At 32.4% G+C, this 26,850-nt stretch overlaps 2 long non-coding RNA genes across 2 annotated transcripts in view; one reads left to right on the forward strand and one right to left on the reverse strand.

Moving 5' to 3' along the window:
• LOC136024634 (uncharacterized) overlaps positions 1-15,229 on the reverse strand; it is an 84,003-nt gene extending 68,774 nt beyond the window's left edge. The window contains exon 1 of the long non-coding RNA XR_010616867.1: positions 15,049-15,229. This is a non-coding gene — a long non-coding RNA (uncharacterized LOC136024634). The remainder of the gene's footprint in view (positions 1-15,048) is intronic.
• A 144-nt stretch (positions 15,230-15,373) lies between these two features.
• LOC136025133 (uncharacterized) overlaps positions 15,374-26,850 on the forward strand; it is a 35,129-nt gene continuing 23,652 nt past the window's right edge. Inside the window, exon 1 of the long non-coding RNA XR_010617016.1 lies at positions 15,374-15,481. This is a non-coding gene — a long non-coding RNA (uncharacterized LOC136025133). The remainder of the gene's footprint in view (positions 15,482-26,850) is intronic.

Genomic DNA, 26,850 nt, shown 5'->3' on the forward strand with positions numbered 1-26,850 from the left:
GGAATTCTCCGAGTAATTTTCCTGGAAAGTTTCGTAGGAAAATCTTAACCCCCCAAAGTTTCGACCCCCCAACCCCATCCCACCCCCTTTTAACGTTGTCCAATCTGGCTGAAATTCACAAGTTAAGGTCCCCTACGGCCCAGGAACTTATCCGCAAAATTTCAACTCGATCCGATAACTCCTTCCCTGTTTTCCAGAAACCACGCATTAGCTACTTAATTAACGCATTTCTCTCCATAAGAGCCCATGTTAATTTGAAATTTTTAAAACGTATTTAGAAATTATATTTACACACATGCAAGTGATTAGCTCAGTCGGTAGAGCGTGGGACTTTTAATCCTCTGGTCAAGGGTTCAAGTCCCTTACGGGCGGTTTTCTTTAACAACATCAAAATAAAAGTGTATAATTTTGATAACACCTGGACAGGTTATCAATTGAGAGATAACAGAATATTAGCTTCTTATGAGCAAAAGAAACATTTCGGTCATTCTATCTATTTTTTTTTCTCTTTTATACAATGATTTAAAAGCGGGGGGGCGGCAGCCACCCAAGTTCCTCTCCTAATTCCTCTACTAGGAGTACAGGAATTATTAAATTACATCCACCATGGATTGTAGAAAAACGTACAGAAATAATATGAAAAAATCTTCGTTTTCTTAAAGAGTTAAAGAGGCTGCGTCCCAAAGTCGAACCTTAAAACGTACAGGAATTAGAAGAGGCAGTTGGGGGGCTACCGCCCCCCAAACCCCCAGCTTTTAAAGACTCTTTTGTACAGGTTTTTTTTTTGGGGGGGGGGACTTCATTGTTACTAATTACTTGTTTCGGCGCAATGGTTCTCCTGTCCTCTTGTGTTTAAAATTTTTCGTAGTTATTCCATTATTCCTTCATTTCAATTTTTTGTTAATTAAAAGAGGGCCTTTCCGAAGCCAAGAGCGGGGGGTTAGCAAAAAACAAAAAACCTGTACAAAAGAGTCTTTAAAAGCTGGGGGTTTGGGGGGCGGCAGCCCCCCAACTGCCTCTTCTAATTCCTGTACGTTTTAAGGTTCGACTTTGGGACGCAGCCTCTTTAACTCTTCAAGAAAACGAAGTTTTTTTCATATTATATTTTATAGGAATCTACACTGTATCTGTACTTTCTAATCTTACTCAGCAGTCAGTTGGTTTCAGATAAAGTTTTTAGTCAAAAGGACTGGCGTTTTTCACTGAGGACAAAACATGCAATGCATCTAAGTACAGGCAATCAACACTGGAAAACATCCAAACAAACAACCTCTCTTTTGCCCACCGACAAGTTTCACTGATTTTCTCTAACCTTTTCCACTTTAACTATTCTGCTTTTGTGTTCTCTACTTATTGTTTCTATAGGCATATTTGTTTATGAGACTCAGCAAAGAAACTTGAAATTCTGTTCATTGTGCAGAAGATAATCAGACCAGATCTTTTCACAGTCCTTTGATGGTGCAATATTTTATAGGAATCTACACTGTATCTGTACCAAACTGGAAATGGTGACTCTTATGCAAAGCTAACTGATAACATATCACCTTTCCGGTAAGCATGTCTAATTCCTTTTTTTTTTACTGCAAAATTCATCAATAACTCAGAAAATAAATTTCATAAGGTTAAATATGTTCCAGCTCAAACCACCTCAAATAAAAAAGTATAGCTTTAACTTGGCTTTGAGGTACTACCAGAAACATACTGCTAACTCTGTCCATGACCCTGGGTTACTCTTGAAACTAGAAAAATGCCAGTAAAATCAATTCTTTCAGCATCTGTATCGTGTTTTCTGATAGAAAGTACCAGTTTTATTCTGGGTTCAGCAATTTTGGGAATGCCCATGAGAAACTCCAGGCACGTGAAAAGTCAGCAGCTCAAGCATATGCTCTAGCCAAAAACTTCCAAGACACTGGACAGTACATAAACAGCACTGTGACTAGTAAATGTAAAGAAAAGATCCTGCAAAACTTTCAAGCACAAATTGAGTTTTAGAGGTTGTGAAGCTGTTGGGGGGGACAAGGATCACTTTTTAGAGCACATGGCAACCAAAATAGGCTTGAACTTCAAAACAGCCAGGAATAGACCACAGAAACTTCTTTGTGGTAATACTTTTATTGTAAAAAGTAACGTTTCTCTTAAGTATCATCTGGAAAAAACAATAGAGTATCGGAAAAAAGAGAAATCAAACATGGATGCTACAAGAAAATCTGAAGAATTGGCTAATCATTGTGACTCACTTGTTTTTCTTATTTCTAAGATAATAGTCCAAAAATTAATGAGGAGTGTTTTGAATAACATGTAGAGGGCTATAATGAACTAAAGCAGCAGCAGAACTTAATATGCTGGGGTTGTGGACCAGGTTTCTGTTGTGTTAACACATGTGAAAGACAAAAATAAATTCATGAACAACTCTTTACTTTTGTACCTGTCCAAGATTCCAGCAGCTAGGGTATGAACAGATTTCTACACGCCAAGATTAAAGAGAATCTAATTAAGTACAAAAAGAAAGCTGGGGAATATTTTGACTGTGTTTCTAACATGAGAGGTGCATTTAACAGACTTTGTTCTGACATTAAAAACTAGGTTCCAGATTTGGTTTGTATCTGGTGCTACAGTCACATTGTAATCCTTTGCATTGTTGATTATTGCACTGCAAAAGAGGCAAAAATCTCTTCTGCACCATGAACAGAATTTCAAGTTTCTTTGCTGAGTCTCATAAACAAATATGCCTATAGAAACAATAAGTAGAGAACACAAAAGCAGAATAGTTAAAGTGGAAAAGGTTAGAGAAAATCAGTGAAACTTGTTGGTGGGCAAAAGAGAGGTTGTTTGTTTGGATGTTTTCTCCAGTGTTGATTGCCTGTACTTAGATGCATTGCATGTTTTGTCCTCAGTGAAAAACGCCAGTTCTTTTGACTAAAAACTTTATCTGAAACCAACTGAATTCTGAGTAAGCTTAGAAAGTACAGAAAAGTACAAGAAAGTACCTAATTTCCGGGTTATTGTTGACAAAAAGATTGGATTTTTTTGACATTTTGGAACATGGTTGACAAATCAAGAAAGGATCTGGAGAGTATTTCCGTTGAAATAGTGAAAAAAATGCCTCCAAGTTCATATCAAAGATCCAGGGCCTTCTAGAGACCACTTAATTGGACTTGAAATTAGTTCAGAGCTACCAGCTTGTCGTGTCAACAGGAAAAAGCATATACTGGGAGAAATGGCAAGAGCTTCTCGACCTGAAGATCGAGAAGAGCAATTTTGAGTTACAATGTTCATGTTAGTAATTGAGTAAAAACAACCAGCCTGAAAGAAATATTTTCAGACAATAAACAGCTTATTTCTCATATAATTGCAGCCTACAGTTGACCATTTGAAACATTGGAGAGAGACAAAGGTTTCTCAAGACAAAATAAGGTCAGAGCTGAAAAGAAGAACTTACACTTTGGTTTTTCTTTCCTTTGAATAACTTTTGATGCTTTTGTTTTGTCGTGTCAGCTGTGAAAGATTCTTCAACAAACTTAAGCTCATTAAGACAAGATTATAATACCAGATGATCTCTTGGAAGCATTTAACTTAATGTCATGTGAGCAGGAGCTGCTTGATTCATTAGAGTTTGAAGATCTTTTAGAAGACATTAAAATAGATTCCTGGACTTTAACATTGCTTTTGTGAGTACAGTAGTTTTTTCCTCTTTTAGTCTTCTTATTATGTTTTGTACTTAATCCAAATATACATTTTAAGTTCAGATGGAAAGTAAAAACAAAACTCCAAGTTGTGTTAAATATCCTTCTGAATGAAAAAAAAACTGTGAATCTTCTTTGACCCAGATTTCCATGATGCAGGATGAAAGCTGAAACTTTTATGTAGCTGAAAATTTGATGTTGCTCTCCCTTTGTATGAATACCTGAGGAGTACCAAGCTCAACTGAGTATAAAGGAGATCTGGCACACAAAAAAAAACGATTAGCAGTATCTGTCTTCTTTCTACTAAAAGCCTACTTCACACTTAGTGGGTAGTAAAATATTGCCTGGTGGTGTAAACTTGGGCAAAATCGACGAGAAGCCCAATTTCCAGTCATTATTCAAGGCTCTTACTAGCTAAACATTAAAAAAATTCCTCTATAAGGAAGGCTGTAGGTGGGCTACATAATCCTAATGCCCCCTTAGCGTTTTACTCCAAGTTTGGAATTTCCTCACAGGCTCTAAAACTGATTGATCAAGCTTGCTAACTGAAGCAGCAATACATGAATAGAAGGGACAGAACAGGGATAGAAGTTATTGGATCTTCGGTAAATTTGGCGGAAGTGACGGTTGTGGATTCCCGTGGACTTTTTTCTGGCCCAAAAGGTTGGTTATAAGTAACATAGTTTTTCGTCATAAGATGATGGTTAGACAGTTGACTTTAAAAAGCTAAAATAGAATGACGGAGAGCATGGCTAATCGAAAATAGAAAGCGTATTGGAAATGCGGAAGCTCACCCTTCGTTAGAAATTTTTTTGGGCACAAAAAAACGCGGAAAATAGCTTCCAGATAGTTCCCATTGAACATCTCCACATGTGAAATTGAGTTGGCAAAAATAGAGCAAGGCAATTAAATAAGAATTTCACATAGGAAAAAGTCTCCGCAGTGTGAAATTTTTTCTAAAAATTGTAACCACCCTCCACGGAAATTTCCCTCCTGAAGGAAGATTGCCCCAATGGATATCCATCCCAAGCACAAAATCCCCTCCCACAAAAAAAGTGTCTTTATAGTTCCTAATAACAAATTCTATGCGTAAACGATGGGCAAATCTCATAACTTATAGGCCTGTCCCCCTGGACTATGGGGAGAGGCCTTGTTTGAACAGCAAAAAAACCGTTTAAAACAAATCATTTCGTACAACGGTTCAAATACAATCATACTGAGGAAAATAGAAGGAAAAATAAGGACCTAATACAACGGTTGTGTTACTCTCGCTAAATTGTGGGATTTCTTGGTTTTCAAAACCGAGTTAATCTCCAGTTAAACATCCAGTTAACCTCCCGGTAACCCCAATTAAGCCTCCAGTTGAAAGTTTTCCACCCTAGGCCAGGTTGTTAAAGGTTTTCCACCCTAGGCCAGGTCAGTCGTGAATACAAAATTAAAATCATATTTTTTCGCAGTATCTGGTAGATTGGAAGGTCGTATCCTATTAGTTTCAAAACTGAGAAGATCAAAACTATGCAACCCGTGAATTTTGGCTTCATTTGACGATACGTTTACCATGAACAAGTAATGTATTTGATTTTTACGGTCTTCTTGTTTTTCTTTCTTGAGCTGGTTGCAACCAGGCTCACCATCTGTCACAAAAAAAGTTAATTTTAACACTATTTCATCACATGCAGTACTATTTGAATTTAATATTTATTCTCTTATATTACAAAATTGTAGCCCTTTTTTACTTTCTGTCTTTGAAAAAATAATGTTGGTTTTTAAAAAAGGCAGAAAGATTACTAAAAAGAGTGGAACTTCATTTTGCCGTGTTTATTTCAAAAGGTTGGTTTAAAATTAGATATAATCAGGACCAGTTCTAGCTCCAAAAATTGTAGGGAGCTATATGTTTAACCACAAGTCCTTTCACCTCTTTGACTTCTTTTTCAGAAAAACTAGCCACTGGAAGCACTATTCTCCTCCAGTCTGCAAACAATGAATACATGCAATTATGATCAATTATACACTGTTATTGATCGTGGGAAGTGCGAGTACCTAAGCTACCTATCCCCAGCAGTTTAAGGCCACCAGGCCGGTTGGTACCAATACGGCGCTTCCTACTCATTCCCGCTCTCTTCTGCACAATAAAAAACTATAGATAAATCACGTCTTTTTAAAAATTGACTTCTTCAAGCTTTAATCATTACTAAAGAAAATTTCTCTTCTATAAGATATCAATTGCTGCCTTAAATATCTTACGATCAATTTCCCATGGCAGGTTAGAATCCAGGATAGCTGTGTAAGTATTTGGAATCTTAGCCAAGGAGCAGAAACGCTTAAGAGCAATAGTCTCTTCACTCTGAGCCTGGCAATCAAATAATATATGTTGGATTGTTTCATCAGCGGAAAAGCAGACTCGGCATAAAAGGGAATGATGTAGCTTCCAATTAAATAACAAGCTACTTAGAAGTAGGGCACCTGATTTCAGTCGGTAATATAGCACCGTATTTAATCTTGTATGAAATGGAGATAAAATCAATTTACTGTCATTAACATTGGATCTTTGCCTGATAATATCTTGTAAATTGAGGTCAGAGGAAGGACTAGGAATTAACATGAAAGCCTTTGCTTCTGGAGAATCAGCCCTATCATTATATTTGATGCCTCTATGAATTGGAACATTTTGAAAATAAGCCCCATTTCCTTTGATCCTAAGATTAAGAAGCTGTCTTCTAATATTAAATAAATCCTTGTCATTAGCAATTCTATTAGTATTTTGGATCAAAACTAATGCTGTTTTAGAGTCGGAGAGACAGAGTATATTGTCAGATTTCATGTTATAACTTATAATTGCATCCAAGGCCAGGTGGATGGCACATAATTCAGCAGACAAGATAGAAGATCCCAATGGGAGAGGAGAATATATGTTCAAATTCAGAGATAGAATACATGCTTCTGCTCCAGCTCTTTTGCTCTGCACAGATCCATCTGTATATATTTTTCTATAGTTAGGGTACGCCTTTGAGATCTGTTCATCCAAAATAGTCTGGATCTCGTAATTAGGAATCAAGTCTTTAATAATAGAGATATGCTCTACTTGACAACTTGGAGGACTCATTTCCCATGGAGGGGTCTCAGTAAAGGGATTTGCATAAAGCGAATGCTGATTTCAGTTTCAGACCTCCAGTTGAAAATGATTCCATGATGAATGGGCATTTGGACAGGATAACTTCCCAGCAAAGGCATGTGCATATACAGCATGCTTGGCTCCAAAGGCCTGGATTTGCGAGAAATATTTAATCCTTAGACTGGATGCTCTTTCACTTACGGGTGCCAATCCCGACAGTATTTTTAACTTTGACAGAGGAGTATGCTTATGCACACCCAAAGCTATTCGAATGGCAGAATTTTGTAGAGATTCAAGGATTTTGAATGAGGATGGAGGACGAGCTGAAGAAATTTGAATCTTATATTCTGTATTGAAACGAATATATAAATTACAAAAATTTATGGGTAACATCCCCACTTACTTCTGGCAAGTCTCTTTAGAATACAAAGTCTCTGAATAATACAAAGTCTCTGAAAAAGTCTCTGAATCTCTGAATGTTACGAGGGGGGGGATGATGGAGCGAATTTGGGGGGAGTTTATTTAAATGGGGATAGTTGGAAGTTTTCTGGCTACGAGATATTTGGGACTTTTCTAGGTCATGATAGCTTAATATCGATAAGAGATATGGGATATTCAAATCTAGATGTCGGAGCTAAATAACTAACAGAATAAGAAGATTCTATGAATAATCTCCAGTAACCTGGGAGATAGAATCATCTCTGTGATATTTTCGTCTCCTAAACTGTATAGATTCCCTTGGGACCGTGGCTAAAAGACTAGAGGAACTGTACCTGATGTCTTAGTTCATAGACAAAAATGATTAAAAGACAATAATTTTATTTTTCTACTCACATACAACTTTGATTACAAAATGTCGCAATACCACTGGTATTTCCCAATCATGATACGACTGGTTTTTACTCCCAAGAGACAAAAGAGAAGGGAACATGGATTTTCCCTTCTGGATGTTTAAAATCATATAAACCAATAATAGAGATCTGATTTTGATTGGCTAATTAGAAAAGAAACTTTTCTGCTGGTTCTAACCTTTTCGCTTACACAAATAACAAATAATTCGACTTGTGCTAAAAGCACGCCTCTTATGGAGTATTGACTTTAACTTTAAAACTTATAGATGCTTCGAAGATTTTTAATTTGAAATTTACTAAGGGGGTATGAACGAGAGATTTGGTCCTGAATTTTATAGGGGTGAGGTGCTGGCCCATATGTTACAACTGACACATCAAGGTCTAAACTCACAGTGCTAATTTTCACTTTGTGACCCTTTGGGCAAGAATTGCAATGAAGGGCTTGGGGCCAGAAATTATGTGCTTTTGCACACCCTCCCTGCTTACCTTTCCCATATTTCTCCATTCGCCCATGTAGAGCTGATATGTCTGAGATTACTGGGTAACATCAGTGACCCCCATTCGAAACCAATAAATTGGTAATACCAGGAATCAAACTTTTACTCCATGGACAAAGGATTTCTGACTGAAAGTGCTTTTCAATTAGCCAGGAACACCATTATGACCAGAGTAAAACAACTATTTACAAAAAGAAAATACTGAAAAACGCCAAGATGGATTTACAACTATTTTCACTAGTCTTCTATACGCATTATGTTTTACTTAGACAAATTATTTCAAAGCAGGTGTCAACAAAGCTCCAGCATGGATTGCAATTTACTTAAGATGCAAACTAGCATGGTGAATGCTTAGCTGGTGAAAACTAAATAAACTGGCAATGCCAGGAATTAAACCTGTGTCCCTTGGACAAATGGATTCCTAGCCCAAAGTGCCAACGACTTAGCAATGAACACAAATGTGACCAGAGAAATATTATTTGAAAAAAGAAAATATTGAAAAAAAACAATTCAAGTCATGGTTGATACCATTTTCTGTACTGTCCTATAAACAATATATTTGAGTTAGACAAATCAATGTTAAGACAGTTATCAAAAAAACTTCATCAGGGATTGTATTTACTTAAGATACAACCAGCAATGTGAATGCTTAGCTTTGTGATATACTAGTCTTAAAATAAAAAAAAAAGCAAATTTAAATTTGTCGTTTGTTTTCCAAACACTCATTTAAGCAAAACCATTTGCAACAGCAATATGCCAATGGTTAGATTAGAATCTATCTAAAATGATTTACAACAGAAGGGACAGATTTTTTGCAAAGCAAATACTCAGTTTTAATGCTGTTCTTTGTCACCTCTAAAAAAAATAAACTGCATCAGATGCATTTTGATATAAGATACTTCTAAATCTTTTACTCAATTCTGTTAAATAAGGGGCCAGGCATTTCTTGCCTGGCCCAAATTTGGGGCCAAATTGCAGAATATAACCCAAAATTTATCCAAATAGCCCTAATACGAAAAAACAGAATCAAAGCTTACTTTTGCGTGGCTAGAATTCTATTTGTCACTTTATAATTCTTATTTTATATATAAATATTTATTGAATTGAATTGAAGTGGATGATTCCTCCTCTGTTCCTGTAAGAACTCAAGAGGCTTCTTATATTATGATCAATAATTATAAATAATCACCAATAATTATAAATGGTAGAACCCTACGGTTAAAAGCAATGACAGTTCTGATTTAACTAGTGAATTGTTTCACGCAAAAACACTTTTCATGACAACTTAGTTTGTCACTGTTTCACACAAAAACAGCAGTTGAGCTCAACCACACCGAGCGGTTGAGCTCAAACAGTCTCTTTGGTTGACGCAAAAAAGGCCCATGGTTGATGATTTTTAAGGCCTTTTTTCGCGTCAACCAGCTGGTTTAACCAATGACAGCTTTGGTTTAACCAGCTTGTATGTTTAACGCAAAAACGGAAAAAAATTACATGTGGTTGAGCTCAAACAAAACTGGTTCGTGAAAACACTCTTTTTACTTGTCGGTTTCGGCAAACAATTTCAAACATAAAACATCCGTATAGTGTTAAGAGTGTCATTCTATTATAATTAAATGATTTAGCACTGGCTTAATTTCCTCTGGATTTGACATATTTCACATTAGTTTGAGGTCAGAGAGAATTGAAAAATGATCTAGCATACTCTCTGGTATATTTGAAGAGATAGGAAGGGTCTGCATTAGTGGAATCTTTGGTTAAATTGTTCAGGTAATATATTGGAAAATGTTGTATTCATACTGTAAAAGCAAAATTAGTTATAAAAAAGTCCTAAATGATAAGACTTTAGCTTTGTTGAGCTACCCTAAACAGAGGATAAAATTCTAGTTTGACTTCTTTTTGTTTTGATTTGGAATTCTACTAGCCTACCAGGCTATAGATTAAATTTCCAGTCAAATTCCAGTTTAGCTTCTTTTTGCTATCTTTGAATGGGGTTATGTTAGGTGAATGAAACTTTCAGTGATTAATCCATAGCTAAAAACATACTCTGAGAAGCTATTGCTAAGCTTATGTGATAACCCTCTTCTGTTTTTAAATCTGGGAATTTTGCATACTGGACTGGTCTGTAACTATTAGAATTTTGGTAAAACAACATCTTACCTTAATTTTCAGCAAGCAGTTTCTGTTTCTCTGGTTTTAGCTCTGAAAATGCAATTCTTGTTATTTGAGTAGAATTTTAAGCCATATCAATGTTTTGTATTTAAATATAGGGAAATGTATATCCTGAAAGTTTCCAATTCTTGGAAACTTCATAAATTGAAATTGAGCAAAGTTATGACACTAAAAACGCTTTTTTCTTGTCATTTAAGTAGAAGATTTATTTTGCAAGGGTTTCACTTTTATAACACAAGCATTTTTAAGGGTGTGGACCAAATATTGAGATTTCCAACTGTCATCATCACTAACCAGCAATTCTACAGGATTTAATCCTTATTTCATTAGACAATGTGATTTAAGGTAATTTAAGGCAAACATTTTTAAGAGAGAGAAAGAGTAGAGTTAGATGCTCCAAAATACTTTCCCATGATATAGTTTAGTCTCTAGACCCATCCCTAGAAGTTTCATTTTCCTAACCTAAACCTTTTTCAAGATAATACAAATTTATCTAAACTAGAATTTTACCAAACAGAAGTTTAACCTAATAATTTGTAATAACATATTGTTCAGGCTAGCCTTTACAATCCCTACAAATTTGGACTCTTCACAATAAAGCACTATTACAGGCTTAGCCTAACAAAAGAAAATAGCAAACAGCTTAATCTTAATAAAAAAAAATCCAAAGGGCTTTATATTTCTTCAATACAAAATATATATTAATTTTTGTTTTCAGTAGAATACTAGTTAAGTATAAACCAGCAAATGTTTAAAAATTTTTTGAGGGGGGACAGCTGCCTAAAATTAAAAAAATATTTCTGATAAGCACAAAAATATAACAAATTAAGCTAAACTAGGAAAATAGTTTTTTTCTCACTGAACAGTTACCATAACACATAATGTGTTGTAAGATTTTTGCAGTACTTGTGTATTATAGCCACCACATTCAAGTTCTATTGAGAAGTTTAGTTTGGCTAATGTTAATGACATAAAATAAAATATGATGAATATATAAAACTTTATCAACTAAATTATGAAAACTACAACAAAGAATCCTGGAATTTGTAAATCAGCATCATATCTAAATATACTGTATCTTACATTGTGATAGATTGTTTTAACGCCCTACTGTACAGGGGTAAATATTTAAATTATGTATCATAGGCAATTATCTGAAGAGTAATCTATTAAAAGTCTCCTGAGCTAACTAGGGAAGTTTTTTCTTTCTTTTTTACTTGCTTTAGCCTGTATCCAGTTCCTGATTGCCATATAAATTCCATATTCATAGTTAAATAACATAAGCCTTTGTATATAGACTATACCTTGTTGCTAATTTTTCTGGGCATAGAATGTTTGATTTGGTAAAGCCCTAGAGAAGGACCTGAAGAAAAATTTCATGCTTCATAATTTTTAGAATAATAGCTGGTAACACATTTTACATTCAACTTTGCTCTACTTTACCCCTCAATCCTCCCAATATAAAAATGTATTGCTGAAATTTCCTATTTTCCATTTGTTTTGTCAATCTGTCTCTCTAACTTCATCCCATGTAGCTGTAAATTAAACAAATGTGACAAACAATAACTAGAAAAACAGGTGACAAGGAGGTTAAATGCATTGAAAATATGAAATTTTAGCCATATTTCTGCACATTGGAGAGGGATTGAGATAAAGCATAGCCTAACTTAATGATTTTCTCTTGCTATGTAGGGTAATTGGAAGGTCACTTGTATATCATGCTGTCCTTTTCAGTTTTAGTTGGATAGAAAAAATCCAAAGAAAGTCCCCTTTGAAAAGATAGGAGCCACAAAGTGAGATTGTATTTGTCAAAGCTTGGAGGTTTGTCCCTTCTGTCTGTTTAAACAAAACAGAATCTTAATTGAAGCTTTGTTCATTTCTATCTTAAGGGTGCACAACAATTATGATATAAGGTACTTTTCTTTATTCAATTGTCTTCTTTGTTGTCTAAAAGACTTTTTTTTTTAATCTAGATGTTTCATAAATTGCTCATTTTTACCAGAAGTTCATTTGACCTACTTTGAAATCCCTGGTCTTAAAATTACATTTGACTTTGTTAAAGCTAGGAGACATAGACCTTGTGTTTGTTTAAAGAAAGTGAATAAACATTAGTAATTTGTATTGCACTAAAGCCCTAGGGCCATCACAATTCCAAACAAAAAAGAAACTTCACTTTAGAATATTCAACATTGTCTAACATAACAGAAACAAAGAAAAAAAAAATTACAAAATTTTACTTCTGCACTCTACTGTCAACAAGAGAAATTGTCCAAAATTTTAAAATCTTGCAAAACATTCATCCCTCATCACATTCACCAGCCATCTCTCATCAAACCTACACTTCATTTTTCATCTCACTCAATCCTACAAATGCATCAAATGACCAACTCTCTCATTAGTGCTTCCATAGATATGGTCAAAGTAAGAGCCATCTTGCTTACATTTTATTATATCTAGAAGTTTTATGTAGCTAAGTCAGTACTTAAATATTTCATACACCTTTGTAAACAACCTTAAGATGGTAAAATAGGTTGGATTATCCAAATTTTTAGTTACCATAATATATTTCAATCATTATTGTAATATAAAGGGCAGCCAATAGTAAAGGACCTGAATAAATATTTTAAGGTAATTAAAAAGGTTTATTACTCAAAAACTTGATAAAACTAAAAGGGAATTCTTAGTGATTGATTACTTTAAAATATTGACATTATACACAACAATAAACCTTTGCTATAAAGGGAAAGTCAGTAAGGCCCAAAAACTATTCAATACTAATTGTGCTTTGAGACAGTTTGCTGAATGTCTAAATGATTTTAGATAGTAATGAAGATAAAATGTGGGCAAACTCAACACCAATATGCAAGTAAGTATGGCAGTACTGACACATCAAGGTCTAAACTGGCAGTGCTAATTTCCACTTTGTGACCCTTTGGCCAAGAATTGCAATTAAGGGCTGGGGGCCAGAAATCTTGTGCTTTTGTACACCCTCCCTGCTTACCTTTTGCATATTTCTCCATTTGCCTATTTAGAGCTGGTTAAGATCTGTCTAACATCACTGACCCCAATTTAAAACAAATAAACAGGCAATACTAGGAATCAAACCTGTACCCCATGGACAAAGGATTTCTTACTAAGAGTGCTTTCCACTTAGCCAAGAACATTATTACGACCAGAGTAGAACAACTATTAAAAAAAAAAATATTGAAAAAAAAACCAAGATGGATTTACAGCCATTTTCACTAATCTTCAATACACATTGTATTTTACTTAGACAAGTTATTGTAAGGCAGGTGTCAACAAAGCTCCAGTAGGGATTGCTTTACTTAAGATGCAAACTAGCATGGTGAATACTTAGCTGGTAAAAACCAAATACACTAGCAATGCCAGGAATTAAACCTGTACCCCTTGGACAAAGGATTCCCAAACTAGAGTGCCAACAACTTAGCAAGGAACACAAATGTGACCAGAGAACTATTATTTGAAAAAAGAAATACTGAAAAAAACTCAATTCATGGTTGTTTCCATTTTCTCTACTGTCCCATAAACAATATATTTTATTTAGACAAGTTAATTTTAAGACAGGTATCAACAAAACTCCATCAGGGATTGTATTTACTTAAGATATAACAAGCAATGTGATTGCATAGCTTTGTGATATTCTAGTCTTAATAATGATAAAAAAGCAAACTTACATTTGCTATTTGTTTTCCAAACCATTTTAAGCAAAACCATTTGCAACAGCAATATGCCCATGGTTAGATTAGTGTCTATCCAAAATGCTTTACAACAGAAGGGACACATTTCTTGCAAAGCAAATACTCAGCTTTAATGCTATTCTGTGTCATCTCTAAAAAATTAAACTGTATCAGGTGTATTTTGATATAAGATACTTCTAAGACTTGTGTTTCACAGCTTTCCTCAATCCACTTTATAAGGTTTTAAAGATATGCAAAGACATTTCCTAAATTTTGAAAAAAAAATATTGATATGGCTTAAAATGCTACTCAAATAAAAGGAATTGCATTTTAAGAGCTAAAGCCAGAGTAAAAGAAACTGATAATTAAAAATTAAGGTAAATCTTGTTTTGTCAAAATTTCAATAGTATAGGTATAGACCTTTTGAGTAAGCAATTATCTAAGACTTAGAAATCAGAAAAGGGTTGACATAGAAGCCTGGCAGTACCTTCCCAGAGTGTTTTTGACCCTGGATTAATTACTGAGTTTCATTCTTGTAACCTATTCCCTTTCCAAGATAATGAAAATTAGCTAAACTAGAATTTTACGTATTTTTTGCTTTGGATTCATTACTGGAAGTTCTATTTTCCTGACTTAACCCATTTCTAAGATAGCAAACAGTAGCCAAACTAGAGTTTGACCTGAAAATTTATCCATGGCCCTATAGGGTAAGGCTGAAATGTAAAGAGTTCTGACAAAGATGCAACACATCTTGAAGCATCTAGTAAGAATAGTAATTGGATTAACAATGCTTTATAACCACTAGGGTCTTGCTTCATCAAGGTTTTATCTCTGAAGCAAAATTACCAAGCTAAGGTCAAGCCTAGGGCAGCAAAAGGATGAAACAAAGATTTCCAAGTATCTACATAAGTTTTCAAAAGCATATTCAAACTCTTGACTTCCTGTCTTAAGGCCTAGCCTATGTGAATCAAATTGCAGGATATAACCCAACATTTATCCAAATAGTCCTAATACGAAAAAAACGAAATTAAACCTTACTTTTGAGTGGCTAGAATTCTATTTGTCAGCTTATAATTCTTATTTTATATAGACTTATTTATAGCCTACGAATTCTTCTTTTCGAAATCTACGCCTGAAAAGGTCAACCAACAATTATGAATGGTAGAACCCTACGGTTGAAAACAATGACAGTTCTGGTTAAATTAGAGTTCAACCAGTCAATTGTTTCACGCAAAATCACGTTTCATGACAACCTGGTTTGTCACTGTTTCACGCAAAAACAGCGGTTGAGCTCAACCACACCGAGTGGTGAACTCAAACAGTCTCTTTGGTTGACACGAAAAAAGGCCTTTAATTTAGAGAAGAAGCAAATATCCTGACAGCGCCGGATTTTAAAAAAACATGTCACCCACATAAAGCAATATTATTTACACTTCTACATCCGTTTTATTATGGGATATCCTTAAATATCGTAAGCTTTTTTCGCTTAATATATTACTTGGGAATGTGCTTTAGCCCACATTTTAGTAATAGGCTAAAATTTAATGTTACACAGACAAGCCTATTTAAGTGTGGTGAGCCCTGGATTATGCTTATGATAGAATTTTTTTTTACAGAACCAAGATGATGAGCTCTGATATACCTAACAGTTGCTGAGGTAGGAGAGTAAAATTTTCAGAAACAAAACCCAGGCCTAAATGGTAAAACTTGTGCAAACAGTATTAGCCTACTGGCTTTCATATAAAGTGAATATACCACTCGATGCCTTTTTTATGCTATTTACAAATATAATAATCGATTCTACTGCAAGTTCAGATTTAAGCACTTTTTGACCTCGACCTCTTAAAAATGACCTATAGCCTATATGGGGTCATTACAAATCTGTAATAGTTTAGAAACAAATTTGGGCTATATATTTGCACATCAGGGGGAGGGGGTGAAGCATAGCATATATTAAATACATAAACTAACTATTGCTTTTTTTTTTTTTTTTTTTTAATGTGTGCACATCAAAATTTAATGAGAAGAGAAATCACCAGTACAACAGCACAAACACATAAAAAATAAATAAAAAATAAAATACAGTAATGGTTAGTTTACATATTTAATATATGCTATGCTTTACCCCCACCCCCTGATGTGGAAATATATAGCCCAAATTTGTTTCTAAACTAATACAGATTTGTAATGACCCATATATAGGTCATTTTTAAGAGGTCAAAAAGTGCTTAAATCTGAATTTGCAGTAGAAGCAATTATTATATTTGTAAACAGCATTAAAAAAGGCATTGAGTGGTATATTCACTTTATATGAAAGCCAGTAATACTGTTTGCACCAGTTTTACCTCCTAAATTCTTGACAGGCTAATGATTTAGGTAAAATTATAGCAAATTGTATAACTGGCTTTGGTATAAAGTGAATATACCACTTGATGCATTTTTTAATGCTCTTTAAAAATATAATAATTGCTTCTACCTTAAATTTAAATTTAAGTACTTTTTAACCTAACTTAAACTGTGGGCAGGCTAATGCTTTAATGGGTAAAATTATAGCAAATAGTATAACTGGCTTTTGTATAAAGTGAATATACCACTTGATGTCTTTTTTATGCTCTTTACAAATAGCTTATAATAATTGCTTCTACCTTAAATTGAGATTCAAGTACTTTTTTAGTTCTTAAAAATGATAAATTTTCAATTAGAGTATGATTTATTGTTTGTTTTCTGCCAAATAATACTATGTTTTCTCAGTGCCATCTTTTCCATAATTTTCAAAAAAATAATGCTACATTTTCTCAGTGCTAAAATTATTTATAATAAGATCAGGTTGTGTTAGGTTAAAAAGTGCTTAAATTTAAATTTAAGGTAGAAGCAATTATTATATTTATGAAAAGTATAAAAAAAAGGCATCAAGTAGTATATTCACTTTATACAAAAGCCAGTTATACAATTTGCTATAATTTTACAATGCTTTATGTCACTGGTTAGATCACCACATTAAAAAAGCAATGCCAATAAAATTTAACAATTCTATTAGATCTTAATATCTTTGTCTTTTCAAACATAGCCTAGGCTACTGGTTGGTTGTCTAAAAATCTATCACCCCCTTGCCCAATAGTCCCATATTTAGACATGCTTAGGATATGTACAAAATTAAAAGACATTAGGCTGTTAATACAATGAAAGGTAATAGGCTAGAGTAAAACTCTAGATGACTTACTTTATACCATCTTAGAAACAGGTTATGCTAGAAAAATTAAACTGCAATGAATTCAGGGCCTAAAACGTACTCCAGGAAAATATTGCTAAGCTGATATGTTAATCTTTTGGTATAGATGTATGAGCAGTCCTACTTACTAACAGAGTATATACCCCCAATCCCCTAATGTGTAAATATAGCCTATACACAGAATTGCATTCAAAATCTAATTATAATCTTTATTTGCATCACAAATGAACTAGCTAATTGTTTAGTTTTGTCACAAGCTGTCTAAAGTGGAAACTATGTTGCAAAGCAGCATAGTTTCCATATTGTAGCACTTAGATATGCTAATTCAAGAAGCACATCTATTTTTGATTGACCCTCCTCCTCCATAGTGCCAACTAAAAATGCATAAAGTGGGCAGGGTTTTGAAGCTGAGGGAAAAGCTGGGGCTGTACAATCTGTATGGATATATTTTAGATAATAATTCCAGTTATCACTGGTAATTTCTGTATAGTAGGAAGTCAAAAGATAATTAAAAACCTCATGCATCCATTAATGTTCATATCCAAGATGGTTCACTTTCAAGTTTAAACTACCCAGCTGTTTGTGAACAAAACAAATGTCTGATTTTGCTTACAGGTAACATTACCTATAGAGTAAAGTGTATTAGTCAATGAGCCCTTCAGGCAGCAGGACAAGGTCTGCATTTTATATTCGTTAAATAAATAAAGAATACAGACCTATCCCTGCTACCTGCAGGACTCATGGACAAATATGCTTTGCTTTACAGATAAGTCCAATATACCAGCCTCACCAAAGATCAGAATACCTGTCCATTCTCAATTTACAAACTGAATAATGCAACACAAAATATTAGGGCTAAGGCTACTAGTAGCTACAATAACATACACCCTGCATGAATAAAGAATCTCATCCCTTCATATACTTATCAAGATTGGGGTGGTGATGCTGTTATTATTTGATGTTAACTTGTTTGAGAAAATAGTTACAATTAACTTTGCCTTTTCATTATCATAATGGATATTATTATATAGTAGCTCTTGCTGGAGTGGATTGGGGGATATATTTTTTCTTAGATGTGGCTTATGATTTTGTTTAATTTGCTCACGGGTTTCTCTGGAAAGACTATTTGCAAAATTATTTCAGTAATTTTATTTATCATTCATTATAGTTCTCTTTAGTTTAGCCTCTGCTTGTAATTTACTTAAATATGCACCAGGAGACGGGTATTCAGGTATGATCTCCTAGTTTTTTTTTCCAGTTATTTTGGCACTCTTTTGTCCACCATGCTTTAAGAGTGTGTTTGGGAATTGTTTTCCTGGATATTGTCTTTGGAATAGCATGATAAGCTGTATTTGATAGTATAGATGCCAAAACTTCAGCATATGAGTCAGCTGCTACAAGTGAAATATATGATTCCTGGGCGAGACTTATAGATTCATCGTTGAGCATATTTTTGAACATAGTCCAATTTGTTTTTATGTTAATGTATTTGAGGGTATGTGTTAGAATTTTAGCTGGTTCATTTAATGAATAAACTATCATCAAGTGGCTCATGCAAAGGTTATCAATTTTCTTAATATGAATTTCTTTCAAAATATTTATTGACACAATTTGTTGGTCAATTGTGAATATTTTCTACTTTTTGGGTCAAAATATGTATTTAGATTTGGAGGAGTAGCAACTGCTGATTAAGTATTATTTGATATCAATCTTTCAATTAACCTACTTGCTTTTTTGCTGACGCATCATCCCACCAAAGGTAGTGGGCATTAAAATCTTCACAAATAATTATGTTTTTTAGCATATTAGAATTGCTTATATAACTGAAGAAATCAATGGCATCTGTAGTTATATAAAAAAGGTTATAAAAGTGTATTATGTGAGTTTTGGTATTATTTCGCCAAACATTGATTCCAATTGTATCAACATCATTCAAAAATTCGAGAAAGTTAATGCCGCAAAATTTGATATTATTATTTATTATTAAAGCTACACCACATCCTTTTCTCTCTTATGACCTGTCCTTTCCAAGGATAGTATATCTTGAAGACTTTATTTGTTGGTTTTTGTCAAATGGGTTTGCCAAAGGGCAAGCAATATCAATGAAATTATTATTCTTAGAATATATTAGTTCATTTAAATTATTTTCTGAAAGTAATCCTACATTCCACTGAATTATTGAGATGTGCTGCTTTGTTGCTTTAGTTTTTATATGACTGTGTCAACTTTTAGCTTGGCTAGGAGTCAAGCGAGATCCCTTTTTTGCTGAATAGCCATATGATTAAGTAGGTAGATGTTTGTCAATTCATTTATGAGTTCTGCTGTCTTTGGTTATTGTAGGTTCATAGACTGAACTGTATTAGAGTTTAGTGTAAAGAGGCATATATTAGGTGTTTACTTTTTTGGATTTTCATCCAGCTTGTCATTAATTAGGGGATTAATTCCTGGTAATGTTTCTGATTTATTTTTGCTTTGGATGGATGGCCAGACTAACCTCCTATCATTGGAAGATGAGGCTAGTTGGATCAACCTTGGTGATTCTCTCCAATAGGAATGTGAACTGGGGTTTTTGAGGAAGGAGTCTTGTGGGGGAGGGGCTTGCTGCTTTGGGTAGTTTGGGTGTTCAAAAATTGATTTTAACAATTTGAAGATTGCAACCCTTATTAGAGTTATCTTATTTATCTCAAAGGGGGTATCAGGGTGATTTTTAAGTATATTCTGAAGTTTTTGAAGGAGTTGGAGCAAGGGGAGGGGAATTATTTTTGATTGAGGAGATTTTTTCCTTTTTGGAGATCTTCGAAAGAACCTCTTGAAAGTCGTTTTTATCATGGATAGTGACAAACACCCCACCTCCACCATTGTGGTGTCCATTGAATTTGACCCATCATGTGAGCTTTGAAATTGTGAACTAGACCAGCCAAGATATGGAGCATTTTCAGTAGTATTTGGGTAGGGTCTGGAGGATTGTTTTGGGGTGTGTACCGTGCCATAGAGCAGGGTCCCTTCTACCATTCTCAGGTGAGAATCATAAATTTTTACAACTGTAAGTACAAGTGTACAAGTGTTTACAACTGTACTTCATCAGTGATAGCAATTCTGAATTGAATGCACGTTGTGAAATGTTTCCCGACGTTGAAAGGACTATCGTTTCCGAATTGCAACTTCTTTTCCACGAAAATAATTATTTAGTGCATCTGTTCAAAACAGCTATTGATTTGATGCCTACTGATTCGCATAAAATTGTTATTTCCGTTGACAAAACGCCTACTGGCGAACATGTGTGTAGATACAATGCTCCAACTATCGACGAAGTGGCAATCGTTATGGTGGGTGATCAGTTTTTACCTCGAGATATTATTCTTCATAAGCGAAACGCTCAGTTGGTAAGAATTGCTGAAACTCATCGATGCTATGATGCCTTACAATATCCTATAATTTTTTGGGTTGGAGCCGACGGCTATCACTTTAATAATAAATTGATAGATCCATCCACTAATAAACAAACGGATAAGAAATGCAGCGCAATGAATTATTATTCCTATAGAGTAATGATTCGTCACAATGAAGATAATTATATTTTAAAATGCCGTCAATTGTTTCTCCAATACATCGTTGATATCCATGCAAAGATTGAATCAGAACGTTTGCTATTTATCCGTCTGAATCAGACCAAGCTCTGCTCTGAACAATACATTCATTTGCGAGATGCAGTTGTAAATGACAGTAGTACCACTAACGTGGTACTACTATATATATATATATATATATATATATATATATATATATATATATATATATATATATATATATATATATATATATATATATATATATATATATATATATATATATATATATATATATATATATATATATATATATACGTGGTACTACTATCTATCTATCTATATATATAAAAATAAGTTGTCTGTGGATCTGGTGACGATCCACAAAAAAGGTAAAAAACTAAAAACTAAAAAAAAAAACTGAAAAAACTAAAAAAAGGCAAAAACTACAAAAAAAACTAAAAACTAATAAAAAAATAAAAAAGCTAAAAAACTAAAAAAACTAAAAAAACTAAAAACCTAAAAAAACTAAAAACTAAAAAAAAAACTTAAAAAAAGGAAAAAACTGAAAAATAGAAGAGAAAAAGAAAACTAATAAAATTAAGAATAAAATAAAAAAAAATAAAAAAGATAAAAACTAAAAAAAAAAGTAAAAAGAAAAAACGAAAAAAACTAAAAAAGCTAAAAAAAAGGTAAAAACCAATAAAAAACTAAAAAGAAAAAAAGGAAAAAAAAACTAAAAAAACTAAAAACTAAAAAAAAAACTTAAAAAAAAGGAAAAAACTGAAAAATAGAAGAGAAAAAGAAAACTAATAAAATTAAGAATAAAAATAAAAAAAAATAAAAAAGATAAAAACTAAAAAAAAAGTAAAAAGAAAAAACGAAAAAAACTAAAAAAGCTAAAAAAAAGGTAAAAACCAATAAAAAACTAAAAAGAAAAAAGGAAAAAAACTAAAAAAAATTTTCATCTAAAAAACTAAAAAAGGTAAAAACTAAAAGAACTAAAAAAGAAAAAAAACTAAAAAAAGGAAAAAAACTGATAAATAAAGGAGAAAAAGAAAACTAAAAAAATATAAATAAAAATAAAAAAACTAAAAAGATAAAAACTTCAAAAAAAACTAAAAAGAAAAAAGAAAAAAACTAAAAAACCTAAAAAAAGGTCAAAACCAATAAAAAAAAAACTAAAAGGGGAACACTGGGACACAAATGACGACCGGAATACTGGGAATATAAATGACGATCGGGACACAGGGAATGTTCAATTAGCAATCACCATCAACAAATCTCAAGGGCAATCATTAGAATCACGAGGTATAGATCTGAATATGGATTGTTTTTCCCATGGACAATTATATGTTGCATGTTCAAGAGTCGGTAAACCTGACAATCTAAATAAATGATGACACTCAAAGAGAAAGCGACCGGGACAAAAGGAATGTTCGATTAGCAATCAACAAAGCACCGGGACACAGGGAGTATAAATGACGACGACCGGGACACAGGGACATAACTACAAAGGGGACGCCGGGGTGCACAGGGGGATATATAAATGACGATGGCGACTCAGGGAATGGTCGATTAGCAATCACCATCAACAAGGCTCAAGGGCAATCATTAGAATCATGAGGTATAGATCTGAATACGGATTGTTTTCCCATGGACCATTATATGTTGCTTGTTCAAGAGTCGGTAAACCTGACAATCTATTTATATGCACAGACAATGGGACAGCAAAGAATGTTGTATATTCGCAAGTTTTACGTAGTTAAAAACATATATATATATATATATATATATATATATATATATATATATATATATATATACATATATATATATATATATATATATCTATCTATATTCACAGGTGGGACATAGGGACACAACTACAATGGCGCGTAACTAATATGGCGCGTAACGACTTACGCGCGCGGGGGGGCTTGGGGGGGCGCGAAGCGCCCCCACCAACTAGGTGTTGGGGTGGCGCGAAGCGCCACCCCAACAGCTATATATATATATATATATATATATATATATATATATATATATATATATATATATATATATATATATACAAATATATGTATATATACATACAAATATATGTATATATACTTACACATATATATATACACACACACATGTATATATATATACCCGGTTGTCATTTGTGTCCTGATGTCCCGGTCTGTAATTTCGTCAGTCGACAAACATGACGTCAGTCGACACACAAACATGTCGTCACTCGACAGACACACACACAGACAACTTATTTATATATATATACTAGCTGTTGGGGTGGCGCTTCGCGCCACCCCAACACCTAGTTGGTGGGGGCGCTTCGCGCCCCCCCAAGCCCCCCCGCGCGCGTAAGTCGTTACGCGCCATATTAGTTACGCGCCATTGTAGTTGTGTCCCTATGTCCCACCTGTGAATATAGATAGATAGATATATATATATATATATATATATATATATATATATATATATATATATATATATATATATATATATGTTTTTAACTACGTAAAACTTGCGAATATACAACATTCTTTGCTGTCCCATTGTCTGTGCATATAAATAGATTGTCAGGTTTACCGACTCTTGAACATGCAACATATAATGGTCCATGGGAAAACAATCCGTATTCAGATCTATACCTCATGATTCTAATGATTGCCCTTGAGCTTTGTTGATGGTGATTGCTAATCGACCATTCCCTGAGTCGCCATCGTCATTTATATATCCCCCTGTGCACCCCGGCGTCCCCTTTGTAGTTATGTCCCTGTGTCCCGGTCGTCGTCATTTATACTCCCTGTGTCCCGGTGCTTTGTTGATTGCTAATCGAACATTCCTTTTGTCCCGGTCGCTTTCTCTTTGAGTGTCGTCATTTATTTAGATTGTCAGGTTTACCGACTCTTGAACATGCAACATATAATTGTCCATGGGAAAAACAATCCATATTCAGATCTATACCTCATGATTCTAATGATTGCCCTTGAGATTTGTTGATGGTGATTGCTAATTGAACATTCCCTGTGTCCCGGTCGTCATTTATATTCCCAGTATTCCGGTCGTCATTTGTGTCCCAGTGTTCCCCTTTTAGTTTTTTTTTTATTGGTTTTGACCTTTTTTTAGGTTTTTTAGTTTTTTTCTTTTTTCTTTTTAGTTTTTTTTGAAGTTTTTATCTTTTTAGTTTTTTTATTTTTATTTATATTTTTTTAGTTTTCTTTTTCTCCTTTATTTTTCAGTTTTTTTCCTTTTTTTAGTTTTTTTTCTTTTTTAGTTCTTTTAGTTTTTACCTTTTTTAGTTTTTTTAGTTTTTTAGATGAAATTTTTTTTTAGTTTTTTTCCTTTTTTTCTTTTTAGTTTTTTATTGGTTTTTACCTTTTTTTTAGCTTTTTTAGTTTTTTTCGTTTTTTCTTTTTACTTTTTTTTTAGTTTTTATCTTTTTTATTTTTATTCTTAATTTTATTAGTTTTCTTTTTCTCTTCTATTTTTCAGTTTTTTCCTTTTTTTTAAGTTTTTTTTTAGTTTTTAGTTTTTTTAGTTTTTTTTCCTTTTTTTCTTTTTAGTTTTTTATTGGTTTTTACCTTTTTTTTTTAGCTTTTGTAGTTTTTTTCGTTTTTTCTTTTTACTTTTTTTTTAGTTTTTATCTTTTTTATTTTTTTTCATTTTATTCTTAATTTTATTAGTTTTCTTTTTCTCTTCTATTTTTCAGTTTTTTCCTTTTTTTTAAGTTTTTTTTTTAGTTTTTGTTTTTTTTAGTTTTAGTTTTTTTTTAGTTTTTTAGTTTTTTTAGTTTTTTAGCTTTTTTATTTTTTTATTAGTTTTTAGTTTTTTTTGTAGTTTTTGCCTTTTTTTAGTTTTTTCAGTTTTTTTTTTTAGTTTTTAGTTTTTTACCTTTTTTGTGGATCGTCACCTGATCCACAGATCCACAGACAACTTATTTTTATATATATAGAAGATATATATATATATATATATATATATATATATATATATATATATATATATATATATATATATATATATATATATATATATATATATATATATATATATATATATATATATATATATATATATATATATATATATATATATATATATATATATATATAATATATATATATATATATATATATATATATATATATATATATATATATATATATATATATATATATATATATATATATATATATAAAAATAAGTTGTCTGTCCGTTACGCCAGATTATATCTTCTATATATATAAAAGAAAACAAACTAGAATGTAAAAACTGGAAATTGCATAAATATTTCGAAATATTTTGACAATAGATTAAAGTAATTCGAAAAAAGAAAAATGGTAAAAAACTAAAAAAAAACTAAAAAGAAAAAACTTAAAAAAAAATAAAAATTAAAAAAATTAAAAAAAGAAAAAACCTAAAAAGAAAAAATGTAAAAAATAAAAAAGATAAAAAACTAAAAAAAAACTAAAAAAAGCTAAAAAACTAAAAAAAAGAAAAAAACTAAAAAAAAACTGGGAATTGCACAAATATTTCAATATATTTTGACAATAGATTAAAGTAATTCGAAAACCTTAAAACAGATACCCCAAATTTTGAGGTTTAATATAAATTGTTGGAGCTTTAGCATGCTTGGCACGTAAAGATTTTTCCAAGTGTCAATGTTAGAATGAATATTGACAAATTGAAGAAAACAAATCAATAAAAAGAAGAAACTAAAAAAAAGAAAAAATTAAAAAAGAAAAAAAACTAAAGAAGAAACTGTATCTATATATGTAAAAATCTATATATATAAAAATAAGTTGTCTGTCTTTTATGTCTGTTACACTATGTCTGTTACGCCAGATTATATCTTATCTATATACAAAAATAAGTTGTATGTATTTTTGCATTGAGAGTTTGCATATGACGTCTGAAAAATAAAGAAGAAAAAGAAAACTGAAAAAAGAAAAATGGTAAAAAACTAAAAAAAAAAAAAAAAGAAAACAACTTAAAAAACTAAAAAGAAAAAACTAAAAAAAAAAATTAAAAAAAAAACTTAAAAATAAAAAAATGTAAAAAATAAAATAAAAAATAAAACAGTTCAAAATAGGGATGATACCTTTTTATTGACAGTGAAATATAAAATTATTTAACTGGATATTTCGAACACATATAGCCTACAGTGTTCATCATCAGCAGTAAAACTCTGTTTTACTGCTGATGATGAACACTGTATATATATATATATATATATACTGTATATATATATATATATATATATATATATATATATATATATATATATATATATATATATATATATATATATATATATATATATATATATATATATATATATATATATATATATATATATATATATATATATATATATATATATATATATATATATATATATATATATATATATATATATATATATATATATATATATATATATATATATATATATATATATATATATATATATATATATTCACAGGTGGGACACAGGGACACAACTACAATGGCGCGTAACTTATATGGCGCGTAACGACTTACGCACGCGGGGGGCTTGGGGAGGCGCGAAGTGCCCCCACCAACTAGGTGTTGGGGTGGCGCGATTCGCCACCCCAACAGCTAGTATATCTATATATATAAAAATAAGTTGTATGTGTGTTATGTCTGTCGAGTGACGTCATGTCATCATGTCGTCATGAAGTTAGTTGTCGTCATGTTTGTTATGACGAGGACGTCATTAAAGGTGTTTAAGAAATTCGTTCAAAGACAAATTTTTAATTGTAAGAAGATCGTGGACGGAAAAATATTTAATTGTAAAATGACTGAAGAAACTACATTGGCAACAGCCGAGGAAGCTGCTCAAAGAGTCTATGCCAAAAAACTTGCTGCTGATAGAGAGAGTAAGAAAAGAAAGCGTGCCGAGGAATCACAAGAACAGCAAGAAAACAGGCTTGCGGCTGATAGAGAAAGTAAGAACAGAAAGCGTGCCGAGGAATCACAAGAGCAACGTGAAAACAGGCTTGCGGCTTC

The sequence above is a fragment of the Artemia franciscana genome, chromosome 3 (genome assembly GCF_032884065.1).
Source record: "Artemia franciscana chromosome 3, ASM3288406v1, whole genome shotgun sequence".
NCBI lineage: Eukaryota > Metazoa > Arthropoda > Branchiopoda > Anostraca > Artemiidae > Artemia > Artemia franciscana.